Source organism: Panthera uncia, chromosome B1 (assembly GCF_023721935.1).
Source record: "Panthera uncia isolate 11264 chromosome B1, Puncia_PCG_1.0, whole genome shotgun sequence".
Lineage (NCBI taxonomy): Eukaryota > Metazoa > Chordata > Mammalia > Carnivora > Felidae > Panthera > Panthera uncia.
The window spans coordinates 34,775,941-34,792,711 of NC_064811.1; the positions used below are offsets into that span (position 1 = coordinate 34,775,941).

At 39.8% G+C, this 16,771-nt stretch overlaps 1 protein-coding gene across 6 annotated transcripts in view; it reads right to left on the reverse strand.

The window, feature by feature from the left end:
* The window catches only part of ATP8A1 (ATPase phospholipid transporting 8A1), a 229,420-nt gene that overhangs the window by 54,612 nt on the left and 158,037 nt on the right, over positions 1 to 16,771 (reverse strand). The gene's annotated exons all lie outside the window — the stretch shown is intronic.

Consider the following 16,771-nt stretch of genomic DNA (forward strand, 5'->3'; position numbering starts at 1 on the left):
CTTTCTTTCTTTCTTTCTTTCTTTCTTTCTTTCTTTCTTTCTTTCTTCTTTCCTTCTTTCTCATTTATTTAGAGGAGAGAGACAGCATGCAGGGGAGGGGCAGAGAGAGAAGGAGAGAGAGAATCCCAAGCAGGCTCCGCACTGTCAGCATGGAGCCTGATGCAGGGCTCGAACTCACCAACTGTGAAATCATGACCTCAGCTGAAATCAAGAGTCAAACGCTGACCTAGAACTACCCAGGCACCACAAGCAACCATTTATACAGACAGGGGTCGGGAACAGAATACACCAGCATCTATACTAAAATCATATTTGGTGTTAACTTTGGATCAATTTATCACAGATTTTTAAAAGCCATTTAAGAGGGTGCCTGGTTGACTCAGCCGATGGAGCGTGAGACTCTTGATCTCACGGTTGAGTTCGAGTCCCACGTTGGGTGTAGAGATTACTTAAAAATAAAAGAGCCACTTAAGAAATAAACCCCATGGCAATGACAGAAGGGTTCAAAGACAGAATGCCTCAGCGTAACTCCTATATCATTCACAATTATTGGCAATTAAAAACAAAGAGGAAAACTAAACAGTGAACTGAGTCCAAAAAGTATGAAGACAGTGATTAAGTATGAAGAAACAACTAACACACACAATGTTAGTGATCAGAGTTAAATTCTTTATCAAGGTGAAGTGGAGTAGGTATCTGATACCTATCTGCTGGAACATCTGGAAAATCATTTATTATTCTATTTAAAAATGAAGACCCTACTCTGAAAGATGCTACCTTATAATTTTCCTATTATCAATTTCCTTAGGAACAATTCCCAGCAGTGGATACTCTGCACAGATGTGTACCTTCAGGTGGCCCTACTGCCTTTCTGAAAAGCTTTCCATCAGAGCAGCCCCAGATTTTATTTAAAGTTTGGGAATCATTATATTAGGCTGTGAGTTACTTGCAGAGTGAACCAGCCTCCTCATCTTTGATCCAAAATAGGTACTCAATAAACGGCTGCTACATGAAAGAATTCTTTTTAATTCTCTCTTTGGATTTCCTTTCAGAGTCTGGCAATAGCACAAAATGGCCCAACTGTGAACACTGCAAGGGAATGGGTGAGTACCAGCCATTGTGGGCTTTTTCACGGTTAGCCCCCATTTTTCTTTGAGGTAATTTTCCGTTCATTTTCACATTTCATTTAATTTTTCTTAACAGACTAATATAAACTTGTAAGCCCACTGGCTGTAGGCCAATGGTTTAAACATGGACTACAGCTAACATGTAGCAAATGTCAAAAAAGCATGCTCACCAAGAAATGATCTAAATAGCAAATGGGAAATGGACATGAAAAGAGAGAATCATTTGAAAACATTCATCAAATTGCCTTTGTAAGTTAACAGGATCACAATGTAAATAACTGTGAAGTCACGCCATGGGATCGATGGAATTAGAAAACGGTGGTATCTGTTTTCATCGGCTGAATGTGTCATAAAAGAGAAATCTCTGCATGGGGAGCTAAGACCAGAGATTGGAAGTAGCATCAATTTTGTTTTCTTTCTTCATGGCTATCACAACCAACCACTATTTCTTCTGCCTGCCACTGTAATTTTCAATGTCCCCAAATTAAAATTGGCTGAGGATTTTCTCCAACTTCGTGAGCGTGGTTATCTCAGGTGTTAAAAATGGAGTATTAATCCCCTTGGCAAGAACAATGCCTCTGTGTGTGTGTGTGTGTGTGTGTGTGTGTGTGTGTTTTAAAAGATGATGATATAGCGAGAGGCGTCCCCAAAGTTACACTGTAACTCTTATTAGCAGCGGCATCTGCTTCCTTTACAAGCTAACAGCAGACAAGGGCTTGGAAGAAGATTCAAGAAACGGCAGAAGCCTTCATATCTGATGTGTCTGACATAGCCGTTGCTAAGTGGGGATTCATAAAAAATAAAATATGCATACATAAAATATTTAACTCATGAACCCACAAACTTGTGATGTAGAGCAAAGAGCCTTACTTTGCAGAGGGGTCTACTGTTTGAAATTCTGCCTATTTTTGTGGCACAAACCTCACTCATGAGGCACACTCCACGGCCGGTTTCATTCAAGTGGAGACCAGAACGTAATGACGCCTCCACCCCAGCTCACTGTTCTCTTTCCCACTCTAAAGTATACAGCAAATGGTTTAGCAACTCTGAAAGTCTCTCTAGAGTATTATACCAGGCTTTCCTAGCAACAATTTTGACTGATTCCTAGCAAGCACCACGTCATCTCATGAAAGCAAAAGTGCAGATGTGTCCTGAGAAGCATCCTTCCAGGTCTGGCCTAGATGCGCTGTGGGCATCTCTTAGGGGGACAAGGTGGTTCAAGAGGATTCAGGTTAGTCGAGCTGAAATCAGTTAAAAAGCTCTACTGTTTTTACAGCATCCACTAAAAAAAATTTTTTTTAAATGTTTATTTTTGAGAGACTGAGAGAGACAGAGCATAAGCAGGGAGGGGCAGAGAGAGACACACACAGAATCTGAAGCAGGCTCCAGGCTCCAAGCTGTCAGCACAGAGCCTGACGTGGGGCTTGAACTCATGGACCACGAGATCATGACCTGGGATGAAGGTGGACGCTAACTTGACTGAGTCACCCAGGTGCCCCTACAGCATCCATTTTAAAAACTGTTCCTTGGGGGCGCCTGGGTGGCTCAGTCGGTTGAGCGTCCGACTTCGGCTCAGGTCACGATCTCGCGGTTCGTGAGTTCGAGCCCCGCGTCGGGCTCCGGGCTGATGGCTCAGAGCCTGGAGCCTGCTTCCGATTCTGTGTCTCCCTCTCTCTCTGCCCCTCCCCCGTTCATGCTCTGTCTCTCTCTGTCCCAAAAATAAATAAACGTTAAAAAAAAAACAAAAAACAAAAAACAAAAAACTGTTCCTTGGTACAAGGCAGTTACAAGATAGCACAACAAACTTAGACGACATTAAAAAGGAGTGTAGCATAAAGCTTTTTGATATAATTGCCAGTACTTCATAACTTCAGAGGACGTGGAAATCAGAATTGCTTGAAAGGGGCTTCCTTGATGAGTTAGAATATGACTTGGCTTTGACAAGGAGAGGAGAGCTTATTGTCAGGTAAAAAAAAAACCCCAGCAAATAGCATATACTAAACTTCTTCACTGTTCGAAATCATCTAGAACATATTCCTTCTACCATCGTCCTTCTGTCTTATAAGAAGTCACTAACTGAAGTCACGCATTAGAATTTATTTTCTTGACTTTCATAAACATGCTTCTATATTTGTACAATTTCCAGAATAGTCTAGAACAATGTTACTACATGCTAATTTTCCCAAATGTCTATCAAAAAACTAGAGATCCATGTTTGAGAGTAACTAAAAACTGAATTTTACAAACGCCAGTAGTGACCCAATGTACAATTCAGAAACATTATAAAAGCACTGTTTTCTACTCTAGATTTTTTTTAAAACCACGCATGGGTCTGCGTTAGGACTTCAATTATACACAGGTCTCTTCTCCTCCATTGTTGCTCTTTTCTTCTTTGGGAGAAGCCAGAGCCTCTGTGGACAAAGACTAATCAAGTATGTGCTCTAAAGATACAGTTTTCTTCCTGTGGCTCCACAAACAGAAGGTGGTCTTTTGCAATACAAATTAGCAGCACACTGAGTGTAATAGCTTTTCAGATATTATTTTGGCTATATTTTCTGCACATGCCGTTCAGTATTTTTCTTATTTGCTATGTAGTAACTCTCATTGTCCAGTGGACACTAGATCAGTGTACTGACAATTTTACCATTTAAGCTGCAGGTATATAGAGAGCACATCTTTAATGAGCCTCATTTTGCACTCTTTTAATGGGATTAGCTAAACGAATTGCCTTTTTGAATGGAACACGGATAAAGACAGAATATTTTAGGGGAGTTTTTATAGGTAGCCAAAAGGAGTATAATAATTTATCTTACTGTATTATGTTTTTAGGTTACTTACCTAAAAAACATCTTATATATACACTAGAAATAATATTGATAATATATCTCAAAAACATACTGAAAACTTGAAAGTTACTATAAAGTTGCTATTAGAAAGTGAATCCAGAGAAACGTTTTAAGAACACGGAGGAAGAGAGTATTTCTTAATTATCCTGAAGTGTTTTTATAGTGACCCTGTGCTTATAGAGCCCCTGTATTTACTAAGCTTGAGAACTGCTCCTGGTGACTATTTAGAGGTCAGGATCATTAGTAGGGGGTTCTGCTGTATTTTCCAACACTTCTGAAGATTTCTCCTTGTGACTATCAGTCTATTTATTCCCCATTGAGTCATATTCTGCTAATAAAAAAAATATAAAAAGAGAAAAAAAAAACCTAAGAGAAAAACTTTTGAGATCTTGAGTCTGAACTAAAATTTGTTAGGCTCATTTGTAAAGTTTTGAATTGAAGAGGAATTAAAATTTGGCCAAAAAAAAAATCCGTTACATGTACCAAAATTACATAAACATTAGAACACTTCTAGAAACTCATCATTGATTACTGAATGAAAACATCCACGTATATAGCATCTTCAAAACTATACTTAGCATATGGTACATAATGAAACATTCAAATACTTCTAGGTAAGAGAACTGTGTTATTCAAATGACTGATGAGTGAGTGCTTTCCTAGCCTCCAAAAGCAACATCTGTTGATATACTGTGCAGTCAGAGGCAACAAGGGGACCTTATAATACAGGGATTGAGTCTACAGAAATAAAATGCAGATAGCCTTTTCACAGGGCAAAAAGGGAAAGTAATTTTAAATAAGATGTCCTTCTGCAACGCATTTTAGATGCAAACATTTTTCCCCCCATAATCATGGTTGTTATAGATGAACTACTCCTGTCTCCAGTTTCAATGGTTCTGATAATATTTTAAATAGGGACTGATTGTATTGATAGTGTATATTTGAATATGCATTTATGTGTGTGTGTTCACAGACACTCCAAACTACTAACTGGCAAATGTACCTTATAAATACCCGCAAAAGGAAAAAAAAATTCCTGATAGAAATCTTTATTATAGTATCAACACCAGAGAATAGTTTGTCTACAATGCTACTGTTCATTTTCTTTCTTTCCTGCTTTCTTTCCTTTCTCTTTTTCTCCCTCTCTCCCCTTTTCTTTCTTTCTTTCTTTCTTTCTTTCTTTCTTTCTTTCTTTCTTTTTTCTTTTCTCTTTCTCTCTCTCTCTCCCTTCCCCTTCCTTCCTTCTCTTCTCTTTTCTTTCATCATCTAGTATCTGGAACCCAGCACTAGACTCAGCCCAGAGCAAATGTAAAATGCTAGTAGAACTGAATAAATGGCAATTTTGCAAAAACAAGAAATTCATCTCATTATCTCATTATACTAACACTACAACTCTCACTCATTTTTTTTTTTTTTTTTAATTTACTGTTTGCTGTCAGGAGGCAAAGTCTGTTTAATCTGCTCTGTATCTAGAATGCAGAGGAAGTACATAAAGGATATTGCATTCTCCAGGCTTTCTCACATGGATAGGAAAAACAGATGGAAAATTATTAGGTGGAGAAGGAAACATACCACCTTTTCAAGGGAAAGTGGGTATAGTCCGAGTGGCTTAGAGCCAGATGACAGGGGGCCTCTGCATGTCAGGATAAGGAAGTTTGAATATCACAGCTACTAGCTCTAAGCAACAGGAGGTGTTAATTAAAAAGATTTTGAGCCAAAAAAGAGCATGGTAGAAGCAGTGCATTAAAAATATTAATTTGGATTGCCCCCAAAATGTATCTTTTTTATATATGTAGATACCTACATCTCTCTCTACATATGTATCTGAACTGAAAAGAAAATGAAAAGAAAGGACATATGGCTTCGGTGTGGGGTTTGAATGGAAGTGGGATCAGAGATGACCCTGAGGTTTCAAATGTGAGTGACTAAGAAAATGATGGCCTAAACATCAACAGAAAAGGCAGGAATATGTATAGAGGAAAGGTCTCAGGAAGTTATAGACACTTGGAAGTTTAGAGAGCATTGGGATATCCTAGTGGCATCATTAACTATACTGACTGAAAAGTCAGAACTAAGCTTGGAAAAAAACTCAGAGCTGGGGATGTGCATTCAGGCATCACTCGCTTATTAAGTATTTAAGTGATCCTTTGGTATGTGATGAAATTTATATGGAAGAATATTAAGAGAAGGAGAAGAGCCTTCTTCTTAGGGCCATCCTTCTGCCCGTTATTAATTTAAGAACTTTCACTGACCTGACCTACTGTACCAGGAGTTAAATATTATGAGCCTATACATAGGACAGTGGTCTATGAATTCTTGCTCCAAGGAGACAAAAAGTGCTAGAGACAGAAATCTCTCCTGCATGGGACAAGGTCCAGCTACCTCTTTTTGTCTAGGGAGCCTTGCCTATAGGAGTGGTGTGGTCCAACTGGGAAGCATGTCTACTCCAGAAGGCCAAGAGTGCTTCTTCTTCAGGTTCTGCTCTTTTGCGACCTTGCTCTCAGAGTGGTAAGAGCTATGGCCTCCATCCATCTCTTCCTGGTTGGAGCCTATATGGGCACTTGCTTTCTTCTCTTTTCTTGTGACTCTGAGGAGGTAAGGAAGGGTTGGAACTTCCTTAGGCTGTAAGAAAATCAGCTTGCCTTTCCTTTCTTCCTTCCCTCCCTCATTCTTAGGAATTCTGTCCTATGTGGATGGGTTTCACCAAAGAATTGTCTCTCATCTTATAAATATCTAGTAGAAGATGAAACAAGTGGTAGTGTTGGCTACTGCCCGAAATTGAAATAAAATCCTGAAGATGCCAGGAGCTAAAGAAGCTCGGTAAATTTGAGGGTCACAATCAGCAAAAATCGATGAGAAGCCTTTGGAGAAAGACGAAGTGCTGGATACCTGTCAGAAGGTAAATGAGTAGAGGGAAAGAGTGGTGTTCCAGGGCCATAAATACACAAACAGGCAGGGAAAGCTTTTCAGATGCACTGTTCATTCCCTGTGGTGTCCCCATGGAAGCCCAGGCTGACCAGCGTCAGGGAGGTGAGAGTGGGCTGCATGGAGCAAAGGGGTTCCTCTCTCACTGTAAACACTTTGGCTTAGGCTTAGAGCTTATAGAAACTCAAACTCCCCCAAATAACATGTTGAAAGACACCCCAATTCTTGGGAGTATCCACAATGCCCTAAAACTAAGACCCCAGGAAAATTCCCATCTCCTACCTTGGGACAGGAGAGTTGGAGCCATTTGGTCAACCTCAGGGCATGGAGCCAGGCAGGGACAGGTGCCAATGATGTGGGTGTGTTAACAAGGCTTTCAGTGTTACCTTATGCAGGTAATCTCACCAAAACGTGGCTGCCTCTAAGAAAAGCAACACTTGGGTAAAGGAATGAGGGGCAGGGGACAGGGATTCACTAAGCTCAGATGGAGCCCTGGCTCCAATTTTACCGCAAGTTAGGATGTAGCTTTCATCTTTCTCCCAAAGGACTTTGCTGCTGTTAGGGAAAATGGGGAAAAAAATCTCACAGGTAAAACAGGATATCATGAGCACAAAAGAAAAAAAAGCCTTATAATGGCTTATAAGGAAATAGAACTGGTATAAAAAGATATAAGAATTTTGAAAAAGTATGATTAAAAAAACAACAAAACCTTGGAAGAATTTGGGAAAATAGTGAAAACATGAAACCAGAACAAGCAGTTATAAGCAGAACAAGCAGTTATAGAGGCTCAGTTGGCTAAGTGTCCAACTTCAGCTCAGGTCATGATCTCATGGTCTGGGAGTTCGAACCCTGCATTGGACTCTGTGCTGACAGCTTGGAGCCTGGAGCCTGCTTTAGACTCTCTCTCTCTCTCTCTCTCTCTCTCTCTCTGCTCACCTGCTCTCTCAAAATCAATACATATTAAAAAAATAGTAAGACAAAAGAAATGAGGCTGACATAGTAATAATTATAATAAATATAAATAGATAAAATTCACTGACTGAAAGAGATTCTCAGGTTATATTAAAACAAAAAACAAAAAACAAATTCAGCAATACGGTGTCTAAAAGAGACACACTTTATAATAACAGGTAATAATAACACTTATTTGCTCACTATGTTCTAACTTTACTTTACTTGTTTTAATTCATTCAATTCTCAGAAGAACCCTGTAAGAGGTTACTATTATTGTCATTTTACAAATGAAGACACTGAGGCACAGAAAGATTATATAATTTAAGGAAAAAGAGCAAGTAAGTGGTGAAGCCAGGATTGAACCCTAAGCAATGTGGACTTAGAGACAGTATTCTTAACCACTATATTATACAGAAGGATTGAACATAATGGTTTAGAAGAAAAAAAAAGACAAAGTATATATATAAAACAAAGGAAAGCCAGGTTAGCATTATTAATATAAGATAAAACAGAATTTAAGCCACAGAAAAGGCAGTGATGGTCAGAGAGAGAATCTTTTCTTTAATGTTTATTTTTGAGAGACAGAGAGAGAGAGAGAGAATGTGAGTGGGGGAGGGGCAAAGAGAGAGGGAGACACAGAATCCAAAGCAGGCTCCAGGCTCTGAGCTGTCAGCACAGAGCCTGACACGGGGCTCAAACCCATGAACTGTGAGATCATGACCCGAGCTGAAGTTGGACACTCAACCGACTGAGCCACCCACACGCTCCAGAAAGAAACCTTACGTATGATTTCTCACCAGAAATATTCAATTAGGCCATAAAAAACCCCAGCCGACAGTTCAGTACCCCTATTCTTCTTCAGTGGGCTGCTTTTCTTTATAGCAACTATTACCAAGGATTTCATATAAATCTATCTGATATATAATAAATCAACTACGACCATTTATACACACAATCATACACAGTAATTATTACCTTTGAATATATATGTGTAATGATTTTATTGAACAACAGCTACAATGTGAAGGCAGGGATTTTCCTCTTGTTCACTGCTCTATTTATAGAACTTATACATAGCAAGCATAGCGAGTGCTCAAAAAATATTTGCTGAATGAATGAATGAATGAATGAACTTCAAAAGCAGAAATCTAGAGAGGTAAGTAGTTATATTAAGAGATGCTAGGGGTGCCTGGATGGCTCAGTCAATTAAGCGTCTGACTTTGGCTCAGGTCATGATCTCGCGGTTCGTGGGTTCGAGCCCCACATTGGGCTTTGTGCTGACAGCTCAGAACCTGGAGCCTGCTTCAGATTCTGTGTCTCCCTCTCTCTCTGCCCCTCCCCCACTCACACTCTGTCTCTCTTTATACTAAGAGATGCTTAATCTCCCTAGTAATCAGAGAAGTGAAAACAACAAGGTGCTTTTCAACCATCAAATTGGCAAAGTTATAAATTCAGGAATGCCCAGCATTGATGTTAAGGTGCGGAAACAGCAACCTTCTCACATAAAGCTGGGAATGCACACTCTGAGTAGAGCTGCTTTGGAGCAATGGGGCAATTCTGATTGAAACAAAATATAGATATAGCCACAGCCACACACTTCCATTCTTAAGTATATATTAAAAAAACACTTGGCATGGTTATGTAGAGAGGATATTCCCTTTAGCACTTTCCAGGGTAGCAAAGGTTTAGAGGCAACTTATATGGCCATTGCTATGAGCATAAATAAAATGATGTATATTATTATGATGCATTAGATAACAATAAGCAGTGGTGAGAAGAAATAAACTTGCTTTCCATCTGGTAACATGGATAGTCTCCCAACTGTAGAAAAATTAAAGAGGCAACAAATTTGTGCTGGAGTATTATAAATACAGATCTCTCATTTCAACACACATATAACCATATTATGTATTTTTCACAGTGGCACATACATACAAATAAAGTGTGGCATTTGGAAGGGAACATGTTAAATACTTAAGAATGTTTTCCTAAGGTGGAGTGCAGAGGAGGTGGCATGTAGGGCAGAAGCTAAAATAATGCATAAAAATCAAACAAGAATTTGCTTCACTTTGGCTTTGGACCACTTCCAGCTTAAGGGGAAGGCTAGCTTGTGCTCCTTCCCGCCTGGTCCCTTGGCTGGAATTGTCCTTTTGCATCTTGCTGGCACATCCCCCTAGAACAGAGGGGAGGCATTTCGGTGACAGAGCAGGATTTGATATCTGTGGTCCTAGTTCCTCATCTATCTCCTACTGGGACACATAAATATCTATTGACACTTCATTCAAAAACAAATTGAATTCTGGAAATTCCACATTTTAACGGTTTTTCTTGAATCCCAGGACACAGAGAAATTTAATGGACCCTCTAGAGTGGCTGTATAGCTGTCACTACGGAAAGAATGTCAGTCATTTTTGAGGAATCATGGAGAAAGGGAAACAGGCAGGTGGAGAGAGACTGGCAAATGTCTCAGTTTTCCAGAAAAGAAAGATGGAAATTACAGCCTAGGGAGGTTGGAGTGAACCTCATGGATGTTCTGTCAGAATGTCTCCCGCTTATCATTCATTCACGAGCCACAGACACCATGCAGGGGTCAATAGACTATGACCCCAGGGCCAAATCTGGGCGGTAGCCTGTTTTTTACATAAAGACTTATTGGATCACAGTCACCCCCATCATTTATATTTTGTCCAGAGCTGCTTTCACGCTATCGTGGCAGAGTTGAGTAGCTGTGACATAGACTGTATAGCCCAGAAAGCCTAAAATACTTACTATCTGGCCCTTTACAGAAAACGTTCGCCCACTTTTGCTCTATGAAATACTCCCTTCCTCTTGGAAAATACTATCTGGAACCACCTCCTCTTTCATGCCTTAACTTAAAAGCTTATTATATCCATTTTTCGTCTCTCTGTCTGCTTCCTTGGTAATATGCCTCTTGTTTTGCAAGATCATTTTCCTCTAGGATGTGCTCTTTTCCTTCTCTTTACTCCATGCCCTACAGCTGTTCAACAGTCATGGCTTACATCCTACCTGGTCTTGACTCTTGAAGCCCTAGCCTGGCTCAAAATGCCAAGCCTCTAACTTGCTCTAAATGGGGATGGCTCACATGGGTTTATTAGAAAGAAGGTAATCACTAGAAACCCTATGGGTTCAAGGAGAACCAGTTACACCAAAGTAACTCTGCTTTCCTTTCCCCCACAAAATCAGGTCAGTAGACAGATTGAAGAAATATTGTAGGTTCCATATACCATGTCCTTAACAAATCGGAAAATGAAGCCCTTTATTCCATCACCATAGAACTGAAAGAGAACTGTACATAATCTATTAGGTGGATTTGTTTTTGAAGACACATTAGAGTGCTGACTATTGATTTATGTAAAGCTTTAGGGAGGCCTCAGTGGAAAGCTGCAGAGTCTGTACTTAAAATTGCTGAACAGAAAAGAATCATCAAGAATTTGAATGTAGTTATGGAAGATACATACACTTATTCCAAGTTAGCAAGATATAAAACAGAAAAAGACTGAAACGAGTAAGATAGCATTTAAGAAACATGATCATGGAAATCAAGATAGCACTTACTCTTGGGAGGATAATAAAGCTACAGGGAGGGGAGCGTGCAGGGGCTTCTGAGGTGCTGGTTATGCTCGAGTACTTGATACAGGAGTGTACTTGCTTCATGAAAATTCACTAAGTTGCATGCTTATATTTTATATACTTTCCAGTACAAGTTAACTCTGTTTTACTGGAGTTATATGATCTGCAGTTCTAATCGGTGTCTGTGCGTGTGTGCATGTGTGCGTGTGCACGTGCGGCTGTTGGGTGATGGTGGTTTATCTAAACTGATCATATCTAAAACTATATCATGTTGAATTGTAGTGGAATTCTGAAGTGTTGAGATTTATTAATATTTTACTGTCAAATATGGACTTCCCTGGTGGGGAACTGTATAACATAAGTGGCTACCAGACTGTACCGTGGCCTTATTATTTAACATTACTCAGGAGGGGTAGAGTAGCAAATGAGACAGACAGGGCTGAACAGCTTATTATATGATGTTAAAGCAAAACATGGGCATTTTATGAAGTTATAAAACTTATTCAGCATGTCCTCTTTTAGCCATACATGTATGAAAGAAATATTCTCTCAACATTTCCAACATTTATTCATATTTTCTTGGAAGCAAACACGGGGTTGACATTCATTAACAGTTTGTAAGTCTTCTCAAAGCCAAACATCTGCTTGGCATCCAATGGTGTTCACAAACTTTTTTCTTTAAAGGAATGTCTGTTGAGCATTTATTAGCTTCATTTGTGCTTTATGACTACCCTTTAAGTGCAGAACATTTATTTAGGGAAATCTTTCAAGTTTAAGACAATCCCAAAAGATTCAAGAAGTAGATCTGTCTTGACCCTTTGCTTAATGCAGTCATGCTATGACACAGAGTATTCAAAGGGTCCCTTTAGACCTTTTCTAGGAGGACCGGTTGATCAGACCAGGGTGAAAGGTTTTGTCTGGAATGCCACTCCTGAGTGACGACTCTCACTGAAGTCAAGTTGTTTTTTTTTTTTTTTTTTTTTTTAATGCACTATGGGGAAAATGGCCCAAAAGGGGGTTAAACTTTGATTAGAGATGTTGCAAGTCGGGAAAAATGCTTACTTCAATTTAACTTCTGCTTTTCAGAAGACATAAGTACATAAATTATGTAGAAGAACGGTGATTACTAGACAGTCTAAAAGCTGGAGGCTCTAGGCCAATTTTCAACCAACTGTCACAGAACATAAGTTTCAAAATATGTTTAAGCTAAACTGACAACTACAGAAAAAATGTAAAATTCTTTGAAAGGCTGGGTTATGTGAACTGATGAGGATCTCAGAAACCACATGCTATTTAACACACAGCAATACTTCCCTGCAACATTCCCACCCTCTTCTGGAGGGAATATTGAAAGAGGTAGAACAGATGCTTCCACAAATTAAGCTGATCCAAGCGGTAGACAGACCCGTCCCAGCATAGAGTGGCCCACAGAAGAAGGGTTTGTCCAGAAAGTGAAAGGGCCAGGAGAGGTCCTCTGGCCCAGCGGCTTTCAAGCTGGAAGGAAATAACTGAGAAGGTGTGTATGTGCACGGCTCTCCCACGGCTCTATGTCAGAGAAGCTCTACTCTCTGCTGCTTAGACCTCCAGGCTCTGTAGGATTTGAATCATTGCTATGTGCCAAGCTCTTCTTTTTACAGGTCACAAAACCAAAGCCAGAGAAATTCCACTAGGCGGCCAAAGTGCCAGAGAGGTAAAATTAGAACAAGAATTTTATGAATCCTCAGATAAAATGCCATTATATGTACCAATTATGCAAGCTCTAAGAACTTAGGGCATAAAATGTTGGTAACTGAGATGAGGAATTATTTATCTGGTACAGTAACGTTGCAGAATAGGTCTTGATTTTCGCTGGGCACAGAAATCTCCACAAGTCTTGGAGCAAGCCTTTCCCTCTCCTACCTGTGTAAGAGTTTTAGGGAGCTGTGAAGCCCCTAAAATGGTGAATTCAATTTTACATATTTGTGTATATGTGTATTTTGCGGGAGTGGTGGGGGGGTGGGGGGCGAGGGGTGTTGAAAATGATGCAGAGTTTTCATGTTCTTCAAACATCTGATCCCACCAAATGATGGAATTGGTGCATTTGAGCAAGGGAAAAGAAGGAAAGAAGGACCACAAGGAGTTTATGTTTATAACCAGGAAAACTGATCAGAAACTCCTCTAACGTTAGATGCATGTTTCCTATTAAACTATTCAGGTTATACAGGTAAGTGTACACAGAGGTAAAAACAAAACCTGCATGGTATCTATAAAAATACAGGACATGTTGGGCAGATAAAAACAGATTTCATTTTACTTCTTGGGTTTTACATACTTAAAAAAATTACTTGAAGTATAACATGAAACCTTCCCTTTGTAAACCAAAACCAGGACTCCAAAGCCCTGAATAATTTTGGAACGAGGGGATTATTTCTGTCTCTGAATAGTCCCTTCAGGAAATGGCGGTGAGTGAGAGATATAATGACTACTGACTGAGAACAACTGTTTCTTTCAATTCAACTGTAGGCTTTTCAGGAAAAACGCTCATCTTTATAACTGTGTCAATTAGGCAAACACTGAAAACTGCCTTCTGCCCTCTCTGCTGATAATGTCAGGGAAGAAAGTGGCTGATGTAATCCTGAAGATGGAACTAATACTGAGAGCCTCATTATCCATTACGGGAAGGCTTTCCTCTCCACTTCCACTCTAGCTGTGGCCCAGAGCAGACTCTGGATGATTTTCACATGAGGACTGACAAAAAAAAAAAAAAAAAAGAATATCAGAAAATAGTTGGGCGGGGAGAAACCCATAAAGACAGAATGAACACAAACAAATTTGTGAAACAGTAGTGTATTTTGAAATAATATTCAGTATCTGTCTGGAGTGTATGTTCTAATAGCAGAAAATAGAGAATTTCCTGAGGCTGGGAGATTGTCATCTTCTGGGAACCTGGAGTGCCACTTGCATTTAATGGTAAAGAAAGATCTACAGAATTGCCCACCTATTCCTCACAAGTGACAAAAGTGCATCATGGAAATTGTACTTCAAGGTTAGTAAGCTGAATGAGAGGAATACGGTCTGTGCCACTGGATAAAATGCCAGGAGGCACTAGGCGGCCAAGAAGGTGAACAGACATAACTGCAGCAGTGGCACTGATGAATTCTCAACACCAGACTGGAAGTTGAACCACAGTCCTTAGGGGAAAAGAGAGAGTATGAAGGCACTCAGAAGAAAAAGCTGAGGAAAGATATTTTACTTAAAAAAAGAAAAAGCCCTAAAAACTCTAAATAAAACCCAGTGTCTGCATAGGGACCTTCAGGTCCTCAAACATGCATAAAACAGGATGGAGGGAGGAAGGGGCCACACACATCTTTATAAGCTCAGTTTCAGAGCTGAGTTGCACGTGCATGGCAGAGTGTGATTCCCTCCCAGGGACCTGGGCCCAGAGGAGCCCTGAGATCCATGTGACTTGTGAGCCATCCAGAACAAGGATCTCGGGAGAGAATTTCACAAGCTCACAACATATTTCTTCTCCCTTGACTCCGCTTTCTAGTGTTTCTCTCCCTCTGCTATTGTTTAATTTTGTGGTTCAACTTTTGGAAGAATGGTGGGAGGTACTGTGTTAAGCAATGCTCTAAGAATGAGATCAGCTGCAGGGACTGCATTATGAGAACTGGCCTCCCACAGCTTTCAAAGCAACTGTGATTCTACTTAAAAGGAAAAAAAAAAAGGATACATGAAGGAGAGCAGGCAGGAAGTCTTATTCATCCTTGTAGGTGCGGCCCATCTGCTCAGCACACAGTAGGGCCAGACCAAGGGAACCGATCACTGAATCTAAAGAGCTCTGTATTCCGTTTTGTTTTCAAGCAGGAGCTAACAGTCATATCACTTAATGTGCTTTTGAGCAATCTTTTGTTGATCCTTGTGATCCCATTAGTGAAAGTGATTAACAACTAGATCTGGCACACAATTATCCTGATGGAAGGGTGTCAGAGTTGAACACTACTAAGACTTGGTCAAGAGATTAGCAAGGAATCAAGAAAGGTCACTGGAAAAAGCAGATTTTTAAAAAGCATGGTGATAGCAAAGTACAAATGAGACCATCACGATAAATTAATCTCTAATTCTTTCTTCGTGATTAAGCAGAAAGCCTGAATATTACTAATATTAAGTATGTACAACATGCTATCCAAGAGCTGTTTTACAGCAACATTTATCAATACATACCACAGTGAAGAAAAATAAATGACTAAAGTAATACGATTCCTGGAATAAGCACTTTTAATTCTCTGAGTATAATTTCATAGGTTGAAAATGATGCTTTATAAAAGGTATTTATTAAGTTAGGTTTAAATATGTTTCACAAAATAGGTTCCAGCTGAAATTTCAGAAAGATCTACAAGGCATGGCTTACAAATGTGGAGACAGATTATAGGCAGGATATTTAAGAGAATAAGCCCAGACAAAAAAGGTTTAAAAAGCATAACCTTCTTTTATCAGTAAATATATATTTTAAGATAACAAAAGAAAATAGAAAACATTTAAAGATAATGTTAAAAGAACAAATTCTGAGAAATTCTTCAGAAGCCTTGCTAAGATTTCATCTCCCAGGAGGATAAACACTGGAGACACTGCCACCTGGACCTGGTGTGACCAGCTGGTAAGACTCAGTAAGTGGATGGCAAAGAGGAAAATCCCCGGGTTCCACGGTGAAGACACTGGGCATAGTCATGAATACATTAAATTAATTAATTAATTAATTTTAAAATATTTATTTGAGAGAGAGGGAGAGACAGAGAGAGAAAGAACACGAGTGGGGGAGGATCAGAGAAAGAGAGAGGAAGAGAGACAGACTCCCAAGCAGGCTCCATGCTATTGGTGCAGAGCCTGACTCAGGGCTTGCACTCGTGAACTATGAGAACATGATCTGAGCCGAAACCAAGAGTCGGACGCTTAACTGACTGAGCCACCCAGGTGCCCCGTATTTATTTATTTAAAAAAAAAATTATTTAATTATTTTTTATTTTAGAGAGAGGGAAAGGGTGAATGGGGGAGAGGGGCAGAAGGAGAGATAAATAGAATCTTAAGCAGGCTTCATGCTTAGCATGGAGCCCAACGTGGGGCTCCATCCCATGATTCTGGGATCATGACCTGAGCCAAAATCAACAGTTGGATACTTAACCAACTGAGCCACCCAGCTGTCCCATGAATATCCTTCCTTCCTTCCTTCCTTCCTTATTTAAAATTTTTTAAGGTTTATTTATTTTGAGAGAGAGAGAGAGAGAGCACAAGCAGGGTAGGAGCAGAGAGAGGAGAGAGGAGAGAGGAGAGAGGAGAGAGGAGAGAGGAGAG